A 14276-nucleotide genomic window follows, 5' to 3' on the forward strand; every position below is an offset into this window, starting at 1 on the left:
CTCTTAAGGAAAAGACTTTAGAACTCTGCCCAGAACAGTGATCAATCATGACTTCAGAAGGCTGGTGGTGAAACATGTTTCCTGCCTCTCAGCAGAGAGGCAATGGATTGAACTAGAGAAGCAGAATATGGAATACATCTTCAGACGTGGTCAAGTGATTTGTTTTTATTGGCTATAACTTGTTATATTATAAGGAAGGACTTCTTTGGGAGGGCTCCAAGGAAAAAAAGTACATATTTTTAAAAAACATCAACAAAGCAATACAAATGACGTAGAAGAAAAAAATTCAGAAAACACAAGAAGGGTAATAATTTTGTTACAGTTCTATTCATTTTAATTTTTAAAACCAGACTTACATTATTGGTGTAGGGAGCTTCTTGTCCAACATATAATCTTAGAGAGATGTCTTGGGCATTGGGAGATTAAACAATTTGCCCAAAGTCACACTACCTGTATCTTTCAAAGGACAGACTTGCATTCAAGACTTCCTGACCCTGAAAGCAACTCTCTGTGCATTAAGTTGCAGTCCTTATAATATATATTCTTTTAAAAAAAATCAAACAAAATATATATGAGATTTTTTGTATACTGAATTGTTGTTTCTATTTTTATTTAATATTTTATTTTTCCCAATTACATGTAAAAACAATTTTAGCATTTTTTTTTAATTTCGAGTTCTAAATTCTCTCCCTCTCTTCTTCTCCTTCTCAGAAAATAAGCAATTTGATATTGATTATACATGTGCAGTCATGTAAAAACTATTTCCATGTTTGTTGTGGTGTGAAGGATAACACTGGAATCCCCCAAAAAAATCCCAAGAAAAATTAAATTGTCTTTTTTAAGTATGTTACAATCTGCATTTAGACTTTTCTCTAGCAATAGATAGCATTTTTCATCATACATTCTTTGGAATTGTCTCAGAGCTTTATATTGCTGAGAATTGCTAAGTCATTCACAGTTAATCAATATTGCTCTTGGTTTATATTCACTTCACTTTGCATCAGTTTATGTTTTTCCAAGTTTTTCTAAAAGGGTCCTGTTTATTCTTATAGCACAATAGTATTCCACTAAAATGATGTACTACAGCTTGTTCAGTCATCCCTCAGTTGATGGCTATTTCCTCAACTTCCAATTCTTTGCCACTACTAAAAGAGCTACTATATTTTTGTATTTACAGGCCTCCTTTAATTTTTTTTTTTAGTTTTTTGCAAAGCAAATGGGGTTAAGTGGCTTGCCCAAGGCCACACAGCTAGGTAATTATTAAGTGTCTGAGGCTGGATTTGAACTCAGGTCCTCCTGACTCCAGGGCCAATGCTCTATCCACTGCACCACCTAGCTGCCCCATCTCTTTTCCTTTTTGTTAGTGTTTGTTGATTTAAATTCACATTAAAAAAATTAAATTTTGTTGAGACTCAGAAAGTGGAGAGAATCATTGCAATGAAATTCTGCTCCAGGAGGGATTGGATTAGATGACCCCTAAAATCCTTTCTAACTCTGAGATCCTTAAGGGCAGGTGGCAGATGCCCATAAGTGTGTGAGTTGAGAGAGAGTTGGAGCTTCAAGGAAATAATTTTGTGTCCTCATTTAAGAATGGAAACTCTAAGCTCTCAGTGAAAGATTGAGTCCTAGGAATTAACTTGGACTCTTCCAGATCAACCAAATTGCTGTCAGAGTGCTGGACCATCAAGAAGGCTTCTTGCTCTGATTTTTTGTGATTCTGTGAAGAAGGGTCCCAGTCTCAGTTCCTCACTAACCTTGGGCAAGTTCTTTTGAAATTTATCTATAAAATGAGATTAGAAAATTACAAAATTCCCAAGACTCAGTGAACATCAGATCCAAATCATGACTGAAAAGGAATTTCCTTGAAGACATATATTGACCAATGGTTATCCAGACCTTGTTGGAAGAGAGAATTTCATTCTTTGTACTTTATCCTTAGCATGTAGGACAGGACCTGGCACATTCTAGGCACCTAAGAAATCCTTCTTGATTGATTGGGGAACTCACTACCTCTGAAAAAAGCCCATTCCATTTAGGGATTGTTTGTTTGTTTGCTTGTTTGTTTGTTTGAAGCAAACAGGATTTAGTCTTAATTTAGGGTCTTTGGGTTCTGCAGCTGCTTCAGGCATTTCTGGCTTCCAACTTTGAAAAAGTAGATAGAAGTTGCTAACCCCACTTCAGACTACAGAAAAGAAGACTCTGGGAAGGTGACATGAGAGAAGCTGGCAATCGACATACTGTCCCCAGTTTGTTATGTTATAGACTTTGGGAAACTTCCCCTTGGGTGAAATTTGAAATATTTGCTCTTGGTTGAACTGAGTTACCTCGCTCCCAATGGGAGAGGTTCTTCATTCTATATTTTCTAGTGAATATTCTCATGTATATACTTCCTCTGACTTCTCTTTTGCTATGGAATTGAATAAGTGAGTTTTCTTTGCTAATTTCTACATGTATTCAATGTGGATCTGGTATTTGGTGGAATAAAAATCAAGTTTTACATAGAAATCTTGGATTTCTGCTTCCTCCAGTGATTGAAACTTGAATCTGAAAAGCCAAATCTCTAGACTAAGAAAATATAATTCTAGTCAATATCTCCTTTTCCTGAGAACAGACTGGCTAAGCTTTTGACCTTAACCTCCTGCTTCCCCTCCTATCAAGAATTCTTTTCCTTTGAAGAAAAGTGGGAGGAGAACCAAGAGATGTTTCTCCCTTCAAGTCACACATCATTATCCCTATATAACATTTAGAGGGACATTTTTAGCACAACTGACAATTTTAGTAACACTATCAAATAATAAGATTGTCTTATTTTGTCTTATATTGTCTTTTTCCCCTGAGGCAATCAGAGTTAAGTGACTTGTCAGGGGTTATACAGCTAATAAGTGTTGGAGATCACAGTTAAACTCAGGTCCTCCTGATTCCTGAGTCTGAGCTTTATCAGTCTTGTCACCTAACTGCCCCTGGAATGATCTGTTCTTATGAAATCATGCTGGCTGTTTTTGACCACTGCTTCTTTTCCCAGATAGTTGCCAAATCTAACAATATTTTCTAGAATTTTGCCATAAATCTAAGACAAATCCTGTAACCTTCCATTTTTGAAACTGGTACATTTTCCCTTCAACATCCTTCTCATGAAATAAAAATTCACATAATACAAAATCTAAGAAAGGACCCTGTTACATAAACCATGGTCTTAGATTTACAAAAGCATAAAGTATAGCCAACTATACCACTCCTCTTCTCCACAATTTTTCAAAAACCACTGACTCAGACATCACACCCACTAGTTCACTATTTCAGGTTGTGGTTTATCTGGGTCAGTCACTTTAGCTCATCAACGGTAGCTAGGTGCTTTGTTATTATCTGCTTATTTATGTTGGCAATCCATATTAGCCATTTTTGTTCTTTCCAAACCAAACATCATTCTCCTTGGAAAAAAAAAAAACAAAAGCAAAATTAGAATTGAGTGCCTTCTCTTTATCATCCTCTCATCCAGTTTATACATTCAATACCATTCTCAATATAAAATGCTTTCCTCAACAACTTCAGCTCATTCTGAGGTTTTGCAATTTGGACACTAGTCTTTATAGTCCTATGACAGGTTTTTGTATTCATTATTTATTACTAGTCCTTGCTTCCAAACTTCTAGTTTCTATCTTTTAAAAATCTAAGTTGAATCATCAGTTGCCTGTGCATCTACATCAACCTATTTAGACAGCTTCCTTTCCCCCTCATCATTTGACATTGTTTCTCTTAGTGCTTTTAGAGCTGCATTCTTGAAAGCTTCCCCAACTCCTTGGGCTAATTTTCTCTACAGGATTTTAATTCATGGGATCCTACTCCTCTAAACCTTTTAAAAATCTACTCTTTTAAATCTGGTGTGCATGTCTAACTAAAGCCAAGAGTTGTTGCTTCTTTTCCAAGGTTCACATCATTTCCATTCCCACAACTAGTTTCTCCTTGTTAGTGAGAATCAGATCCAGAATAAATTCCCTTTGTTTCCTCTGGCTTCTGGAGAAAATTAAAATTAAGTCAAGGCATCATTAGTGATTCCAATTTAGACAGAGATCTCTCTAGCAAATGTCTGAGTAATTGAAGTTTCCTTATCATTTTTATTTTATTCTTCTATGCAAAGTTTGTGATCTGTTTCTCAAACTCATCTTTTCCCTCATTCTGTTCAGGGATACTATGAGGGAATTATTTTTGTACTTGGTACTGCTGCTCTTCAGTCAAATGTTCCCTTCTAATTAAATGAAGGTCCTTCAATTGGGAAATGGCTTAACAAACTGTGGTATATATACATATGTCATGGAACACTATTGTTTTACTAGAAACCAGGAGGGATGGGAATTCAGGGAAGTCTGGAAGGACTTGCAATGAACTGATGCTGAGTGAGATGAGCAGAATCAGAAAAACATTGTACACCCTAACAGCAACATGGGGGTGATGATCAACCTTGATGGATTTGCTCATTCCATCAGTGCAACAATCAGGGACAATTTTGAGCTATCTGCGATAGAGAATACCATCTGTATACAGAGAAAGAATTGTGGAGTTTAAACAAAGACCAAAGACTATTATCTTTAATTTAAAAAAAAAAGTTATCTTGTTATGTAATTTTGCTATCTCATACTTTATTTTTCTTCCTTAAGGATGCGATTTCTCTCTCAATACGTTCAATTTAGACCAATGTATAACATGGAAACAATGTAAAGACTAACAGATTGCCTTCTGTTGGGAGGTGGGGGGAGGGAAGCAAGATTAGGGGAAAAATTTAAAACTCAAAATCTTTCTTAAAAAATGTTCCCTTCTATTCTTCCTTTTGTTTCCAGATTTCCTCAAATGATTATCATCTTAATATGCAATGCCTCCTACGCTTTAGTTGTGTTGTTTTGTTTTTGAGTAAGGCATACCAATACAGAACCATATTCCTATCTGGGTCTCATTCCATTGACTCTGTGATTTGTTTAAGGTCAAATCTGTCTTCTTGCATTAGGATCTTGCTTGTTGGCTGTACTTTATGCATCTGAAAACAAACATCTAAGACCTTGGTTTATGCAACAAGATTCTTAGATTTTGTCTTCTGTGAATTTTTATTTCAGCTGTCATTCTTCTTCCTACATTGTAGCTATTCTCTATGACATTTAGCTTGGGATAAATATAGGCAGTTTTTCTCCCCCTCTCTTCCTGTTCAGTTTAGAGCCTTTGGCTCTAACTGCAAGTCTATGTGATTTGCAAAACACCAGGCAAATATAGTTTTATCATCCCTCGTTAGGTGTTCTGGAGATTAAATTAGATTAGATACTTCCAAAGGTCCCTTTCAACTCTGACATTCAGTGATCTATGACTCTATAAAACAAACACAGTCCATTTCCCTTCTTAGATACTGGGAATCTGAATCTATTATTACCTGTTAATGAGACACTCAAAGTTAAGTTCATAAAAGGGCAGATCCAATATATTTCATGACCTATTAAGGCCAGGAAAGGGACAAGATAAGAGTCTCAGAGGAGATGGAGTGGAAGGACAGGCTTTCCTCCTTAAGTTCTGGACTCTAAGACTGTAATTTGTTTTTGAGACTGAGAATAAAATGTGAGGGTCACTACCAATCCAGCAGGAATGACTGTGAGGGTTTCTTCCCCTTAGGGTAGGAAGAGGAGAAAAAGGAGGAAAGGAAGAGGACAGGGAAGACGAGGAAAGAAAGAGAGGGAAAAAAAGGTGAGAGGAAGGAAGAAAACAAACAGATCTGGATGATTTGTAGAAATGTCTGTGGGCAGGATCCCTGATGGGTCACTGGAGAAAATTGGGAGGAGTTAGGGTATATGCCTGCCCAATAAAGAAAAAAACGTCAGGAAGGGCAGCCTTGCCCTCTCTCAAATTGCAAATAGTTTCATCTTAACTAGGATCTAAGACAAGAGCTGACCAACATGGAGATTCTGAATGTGTTCTTTACATTTGCTATAAATCTCTCTCCGTCCCTGACTTTTCTCATCTGTCTCCTTGTCTCCATCTTGTTCTGAGATTTTTTTTTTCCCCTTCTATCTTTCTGACTTGGGGTAGGATTGATTCCAGAAACACCAACTGTCCCTCCCTTAGTCTTCTTTTTTGGAACTAGTACTTTCTGTTCAATTCCTTCGGTCTCTCCTGCGCAACTCTTCTCCTAACACTAACCCTTTCAATGCGCTGTTATAAAGGAGCCCAAGGATCTTTCTGACTTGGGAAGTCACTCCCTGAAATATGCCTCTTGGGCAGGAGTCCGTTTTGGCCAACTGCTGCTGGGCAGTGCCTTGTGTGGAAAGAGAAGGGAAATCTGATGGGGAATTTGAGAGAGATTGAAAGTGGAAGTGGGAGTGGAGGGAGATTTCAGGGGATAGAGGGCAAAGGGAAAACACGCAGGGGATGATTTCATCCCTTAAAGACATCCCATGGAAGTACTACAAAGAGAAAGTGGGGGGGGGGGGGCTTGGAAAGAAAGCTGGAGGTAAATTTAGGGAGAGAATTGTGAGGGAAAGAAGCAACTTATTTCTTATGTTCAAAAATCCAAATGAGTCTGTTCGATTTGGAAGTTTCTTCCAACAAAGCAGACTGTAATCCATCCATATCTACTTATACTGTGTGACTTTTATTCACATCCTCCCATAAACTACAGACAGTATCCACCCAAAATGGATCTGGAATCACTCAAGAACTTAAAATATCCCTCAGTACCACGGCAGGCGAGTGGTGGAAAGGGAGGTGACGGAAGGAGGGAAGGCAAAAAAAGGGAGCTATACGCGTGATGCCAGCAGGATGCCTGCGTGGGTCCTCTTCCCAACTCTGACAGAAGCCACCTTCCCTGTCTCCTCGTCAGCCCCCATGCGAATGGACCCTCCCGTGCATCCTCCCCGGGGCTAAGGGCCTGAGCCCTCCTTCCAACAGCTGAGACCAGGAGAGGAAGAGAGCTCTAACTGCTCGATCCCCGGCTATCCGCAGCTTGGGGGCACCGCTCCCCAAGCCTTCCGTCCAATAGCCCCTCCTGCAGGAGAGTGGGCCCCGGATCCCGCGGACACGCGGGGCCCCGCTTGGGAAGCGCCGGCTCGCCCACGGGAGGGCGGACAGCCCCATCCCCGGGGGGAGAGGGCAGACCCCGCCCTCTCTGCCAGCCGGCCTGCCAGCCCCTGTGACGTCGCCGTCACGGTGTAGCGTCTCTAAGGGCGAACCCAGGGAGGGAGGGAGCTCAGGCTGCTGCGCAGGCCCTCAGGCCCCTCCTCCCAGGTGATTCCTTCCTCCCTCCTCTCTACCCTCACCCTCTAGCCCAAGCCTCACGTTCGTCACCCCATTCATCCCCCCATTAAGTCCTCATCTCCCTTGTTCCTTGTCACTGCTCTTCTCCCAGCATTCCTCTCGCTTCCCATCCTCCCCAACACCCCCGTTCATCCACCATCCCCCCACCCCGCTCAGCCGCTTTCCCTCGGCTTCCTACCTTATCTTTCCCACACCTCCTACCCCATCACCCCTCACTGCTCATCTCCATTCAGTATTACTTTTCTTCTCCATCCCCTTGTCATCTCCCAATCCCCTAACATTCGCATCATCCCATCTTCCACCACCTCACTCCTTACCTTCCCATCACCCTCTCATCCTCTCCATGCCCTCATTCCTTCATTACAGAAACCCCTCACTCAACACTCAAATCTTTCCATCCCCCACCCACTTAAAATTTCTCATCCTCACCCCACCTCTTCATTCTTCTTTTCTGTGCTCCTCACTTCATTCCTAATCCTCTAATCACCTTCCATAACTCCCCATCATCCCCACTCCTCATCCCCATTCCCCCCACTCCAAACTCTCACTCCTCTCTTCACTCCTTGTTCCCCAGTTCTTCTTCTCATCCCTCTTAGCGCCCTCTGAATTATTGCTTATTCACCTCATTCATTCCCCTTCTAACCATCCATCACTTTCATCTCATTATCCTAATTCCTCTCACTTCAACACTCCCAATATCTCCTCTTATCCCAACTCCTTCTCGACTCATCTCCTTCACTTATTTATCCCCTTCATTTCTTGCTGTTTCTCAATTGCAACCCTTTTCACTTTTTATTTCCCACCCAATTTTTTCCTCATTCCCATTACTTCACTCTTTCTACCTTTTCCACCTTCCTCACTCCACAATCCCTTACCTACATCTTTTCAGCTGTATTCTCTTCTACCTCTTATCCCATTCCCTTTCCCACCTTACTCCCCTATCCTCTTCATTCAAATTCCTCACTCTACTCTGTCTTCCATTTACCCTCTTCTTCACCCTCTTTATTCCCTCTAGCCCTTAACCTTCACCTCACCCTTTTCAATTTCCCACAACAATCCTCCTTTCTTCATCCACCCTGGCTACTCCCTTAATTCCATATACCCCTCAGTCCTCTCACTCTCCTTCAGGTCCCTTCTTATTCATTCCTCACTCCCTCTGCCATTGTTCTCTATCCATCTTAATTGCTCATCCTCCCTCTTACCCCCCATTCTCCCACTTCCCACCTATCTCTTTCCACTTGCCCACTCAATACCTTTCACTTGGGTCCAGTTCACTCTCATGTCATTCAGTTCCCTCCCATCTCATCCTTTCACCATCATCACCACTTCACCTCATCCTTTCACAACCTTCTCTCTCATTCCCTGTTCTCCCTCTTGTTTCTTAATCTCCCTCATCCTCATTATAACCCCCCCCCCCCAGTTCCTAGTTCAGCTTTCAGTCTTCATCTGCTTTCTCTCACTTTTGGTCCATATATTGTACCTCATCATCATTTGCTCAGTGCTCATTTCCCTTCTCCTCATTTTCTTTATCCTCAACCTCTCATTGTTCTTGGGTCCTGCCCTTTCATTGTCGCTCACCTCATGGACCTTCATTATCTTTCAATCTTCATCTTCTGTCTACCTTTAACTGTTCTTCACTCAAAGTCCATAACGTCTCAAAACCAGTCATTTCCCCGGTTCTCATTATGCCTCAGTCATTTCCCTCCACTGTTCTGTCAGCTGTGCTTTTTCCCTCTAACCTTCCCTGTCTTCCCCTCATACTTAAGTCCCATTTCCTCTCTTTTCCCTTATCCCCTTCATCGGTTTGGGTGCTTCAGTATCCCTTAGCCTTCATTCTATTAACAGCCCTCATCCTCATCCCCTTCCCTGCCTTTCCCAACGCTTCTCATCTTCGCCCTCCCTTTCCATCAGACCCCATCCCCGATTGTCTCTCAGTCTAATCCCGTCACTGTCCATCAACCCCTCTCCTCACTACCTCATATTCCTCATCTCCTCATAGGACGATTTTTCTGAGGGGGATTTTGGATGCTGGTGGGTAGGGCGCAGTCCTGGCAAGGATTTCTCCTTGAGACTACAGTTACGCTCCTTCACCCAGGCTTAGCTCCTCGGAACCACCTATAATAGCTTCCTCTCGCCCTGGGCACCTCCTCTCTTCGGGGCCTCTCTATTTTACCTAATTGAGATCCCGCCAGAGGCGTCTGAGCAGGGAGGTGGGGAGGTGCCGGTGGGGCCCCGACAGAGGACCCTCCTTCTCTTCTCCTACTTTCAGGGCAACTGCTGTTGGATCTTGGTGAAGTGTGGGATGCAGTAAGGCCCCGATTCATAGAAAAGGCGGGGGAGGGGAAAGGAAGAAGAAAAGGATGGGGGACGCTAGGGGCCTTGAGACCCCCAAAGGCCCCATCCGACGATGTTCACCTCCTTAGGATTACGACTGGAGTCGAGAACATGCCGGGGTTGAAGAGATACGAAGTAGCGCTGGAGGCAGAAGAGGAGTGAGTTGGGGGTACCGGGCAAATGGGCGGCGGCAGCGGAGGGGTAATCGAGGGGAAGAGGGGGCATGGAAGAGTGTGGGGTCGGATTCTGGGCTGTGAGACCAATGAGAAATAGTAGGAAGAATGATAAGAGGACCCTAAGGGTCGAGAGGCTGGGCCTTCCCGCCCCTCCTCCATCCCTTCCTCTCCCCACTTGGCTATCTTTTCTTCAGGATCTATTGGGGCTGTTTTTACTTCTTCCCTTGGTTGAGGATGTGGCGAAGGGAAAAGAGGTGAGGTGGTTTGGAAAGAGTCTGGAAAGGGGGTGAGGGCGGTGCCCGGGGGTGAAGACTCCTTGGGTTGCAGTCCGGCTGCATCTCCGGAGTGGCTGCGCTGCCTCATTTTCTCCCAAGATTCAGAACCCGCTGGGGTGGGGATCGAGGGAGGAGGGCGGAATGCGGCCTGCGCCCCGCCCCTCACCATCCCCAGCCCGCCCCCAGTCCCCCTCCAGTCTCGGCCTCTGGAGCTCTGCCGGTAAACCCTCCACAGCGCGACACCCCCTCAGAGGCAGAAGCTGGAGCCCCTTCCCCGCCTGGTGAGCTGCCTATCCAGGGGCTTGGGCCCCCATCCCTCCAGACGAAGCAGTCCCCGCCGTCCCGCAGCGCCGCCCCGGGGGACCCAGCAAGCGCCAGTCTATCGGGCCGGGGCCCAGCCGCTCCCAAGCAGTGCCGTGGAGTAAAAGGATTTAACCCGGATCCTGACTCTGCCAGCCAGTCTCTGCCGCTGCTGCGGCCGCTGTCGCTATTGGGGGGAGGGTGGGGAGGGAACTACCATGTGTGCGGACTGGGTTTGGTGCTTACGTTTTCCTTATTCCAAGGGGATGGCTACGGGTTTGGGAGGATCGTTGCCCCTTCTTCCTGCACTCGTCTCCTACCGCTTCGAGCTGCAGCAGTCCCCACCTTCCCCCCAATCAAAATCATCCACCTCATCAGTACCAAGAACCCCTCGTTAATAGGCCACCGATCAGTATCACCGTTTGCCCTCATCAGTGATCCCCAGTTAGTACCAGTGGCCCATCAGTGACAATCATCAGGAATTCCCACCCCATCTGTGAACCAGCATCAGGGACTTCTATTAGCAAATAGTCAATGTCATGGAATCCCTGAGTGAGGAACTTCTTTTGGCCTCCGTTTCTTCATCAATAAAATGAGGGGGTTGAACTAGACGATCTTGAAGGGCCCTTCCAGTTCTAGATCCTATATTTCTATAAAGTGTGGAGGAATGAAACACATCTACAACAAACCAGAGACACACATTTCTATTCATTTTGTCTAGCTCCGGTATTGGCAACTTGCAACCACTCACAGCAATGGCCACCAGGAGCAAACCAACCTTGTTTCTACTCAGTTCCAGGAAAACTATTTTGGTTTAAAGTTTTGTGTTTTTTTTTAAAGCGACCATTATTAAGAAGTTAAAGTAAAAACACATGAATACAACAGAAGTACACAAAACGCACTTAGAAAATTCATGGTTCTTTTTTCAAATTCAAATTTAGACCACTTTAAAATTCAGGTTTCTTCTGGTCTTAATGAAGATCTCAATCCATTCCAAGGTGCAAGTACCCAGATGCAGAAAGAATTGGAAGGAACCTTAGAGATCTTACCTAACATATGAATTCCTACATGTCCTGACTTACTGCCTGTTTAATCAATTTCATTGATAATATATCAGAAGAAAATATATTTCACTTTCTTAAAAATATATAATTGTTAGGAATTTATTGAGCAGAAATCTATCTTTAACTTTCACCCATTTGTCCTAATTTTGTCTGGAGTCACACAAGGTCTAATTCCACCCTCACCACCCTTTTAAGTGCTTAAAATGTTTTTCCAAATTTTATCTTTTCTGAGTTAAATATTCTCAAAAATTTCAACCATTCCTCAAGACAGATTTATGAGTTGTGCTTGTCTTCAAGGAAGGTCATGAGTAAGATCAGGTTAGGGTTCCAAGGTCTTTTTAGGAACCTCACATCCCCTTTAGACTGGCACTTTACATGACAAAGCAAGAAACTCTTTCTCCTAAATTGGTGTGTCTATGATTAACCTGGCATCAACTGAACCATTATCTCAACTTGGACCTCGCCCCCCTTTTGCTGCATCAAGAAGCAAGACATGTTCTCCCCTTCCCACTCAGGTGTCCCCAGGATGTCAAGTCAAAAGCTCCAAGGGCTTAGATCCCTGCTACCCTTGCCGGCAATTCAGGCAAGGCCATATCCCTCAGAATTATCTCACTAAACAAGATCATTGTCTCATTCATTGAAGCCCTTAAACTTCACAACTCTTCCATTTGGGTAATTTAGGGAGTAAGCTCAGCTAGCTTTCCACATCTTAAGGAAAGACTAGAGAGTCTTGGGGACAGCCTACTGGGGAGGGGGGCACACTAGAGTTGAAGCTTGGGGACAAGGCAGAAAGACCATTAAATCCTCAAATCTGAGACACGGCCTTTTATAGTTTGTCCCCTCCTCCCATAGTCGGTGATTAACAGGTGGGAAAGAATGGGAATTAGCTTGTTTGTTTATTATAAGTTACTATGATAAGTCACTTTTTCCTGAAGAGAGGAACAGGCTGGGGCAAGAAATAAAGGGTGAGAGAAGACAAGGATCTGCCAGATCAATCAGTCTCAGTTTACATCCACTTATGCAGTTGCCCATCCAGAGTTTTCTCTCTTAGAGGTTCACCAACAGAAGTGTGAGAGTGACTGGCACTTGATGTGACTAAATATGATTTTAAATGTACAGACTGATATCACAGAATGTCACTATGACTATAAGAATCCCCACCCTTTTCACCACTGTGTTCCATCCCAAGATAACCTCCCATGAGGGAATAAAGAGAACAAAAGAAATGCAATAATCTGGGAAGAGACTGAAAGTGGCTCAGGCCATGGGAGGAAACTTTTGCCCAGAAAACTATTAACAACAGGCCAAAGACTAGCCTTAAACTTCAAGTTCCCATTAAAAGGGAGAACCTAAAGTTAGCTAAGGAATAGGTGCAAGAGGGTCAAGGGGATGGGGACTCAGGATAGAGATGTAAACTTCTGGAAGAACTATAATGTATAGAAACAAGATACAAGGACCTCTGAAGATTACCGTCATATAATGGTTTTTTCCCTTGAAGGAACTAGGAGGGTAGAAATGAACTACCAGATGACTAGTCAGAAAGTATTTGATCAGAGGACCATAAAGGAAAGAACCTGAGTCCCACCTGTTCATGATTCATCTGATGACTGAGGGCCCCCCATCCCACTGCAACACTTGAAGGGGTGGTAAAGAGGAATCCTAGGGAAGGAAACAGATAATTCCACACCAACCCAGAGGAAAGGGTGGAGCCTCCAAAAATGCCTTCTTCAGCCAGACCTCAGATACAGGGGAACTCCACGCCTCCCCCAAACCTGTCCCAGTTAAAAGGCTGGGCCCCACAGAGTGTTTTCAGAGGTTCCTTACGCAGCCTCAACTCACTAGAAACAACATGAAGAGAATGGAGCTAATCCTAACTCTGACCCTGCTGCTACTCAACTTCAGCCCCAGGAGAGGTGAGATGAGTGATTCGGGTAAAGACAGATGGGTAGAGAGTTTGAAAAAAATATGGGAGGGTAGTGGTCCTCTTGGATGGGGGTGAGGGATGGCTGTCAAGTGCAAGTGTTGTCTGCTAAAGTCTCTTAGATTGTAGGAAAAGGTCTGAAGGGGGAGGGAGGTTCTCAGTTGTTTAGACTGGAAGTACAAAGCTGCTTGTGTCTAGGGTCTCCAGGCCCCTAAGATCACTCTGAGCACATTTCTATTCTTCCTTTACCTCCCTCAGCATTCCCCCTAGACCACAGCATTTCATGCTGCACCCAAGTCTATCGAAAGGATCTCCCTATTAAACTTCTTCGGAATATCATCCAGGTAGAACTACAAGAGACAAATGGCGACTGTCACATACAGGCTTATGTGTGAGTCCAAGTCAGATCCTGACCCCCGATTTCACCTTTAACACTCAAAACCCTCCATGCTCTTCTCCAGTTCTCCAACTAATGCTTTATCCTGTCCCCTCAGGGTGCACCGAAATCATGGACTACCTGTTTGTGTTCACCCCAAGAACCCTTCTCTAACTAAGTGGTTGAACCAAGACAAGATGAGGCAGAAGAATCCCAGGCGTAGGCCCAGGTTCAACCCAGCTTCCTAACCCCCACCCTCCCATAGCCCATTTTCTCCAGTCTCCTTTGAGAACTGATACCTGTCAGTTCAGATCTTTTCCCTCACTATATTGCTGTGCTCCTGGGGGAGGGAAGTCACTCATTTTCCTAAGAGACCCAAGGTGGGGAGAGAGGGAATGCATCAATGGCTGAGCTCACCATAGGAACCAGATCTGGTGGAAAGCAGTCCCCTACCTGCTGCCTTCAGATAACCCTCTTCCCCTAATAAAGATGACCTGGACAGAAGCCTCTGGTAACTTGAAACATCAGGGTGAGAAAAAAAGGAGA

Source organism: Macrotis lagotis, chromosome 8, assembly GCF_037893015.1.
Source record: "Macrotis lagotis isolate mMagLag1 chromosome 8, bilby.v1.9.chrom.fasta, whole genome shotgun sequence".
Classification (NCBI taxonomy): domain Eukaryota; kingdom Metazoa; phylum Chordata; class Mammalia; order Peramelemorphia; family Peramelidae; genus Macrotis; species Macrotis lagotis.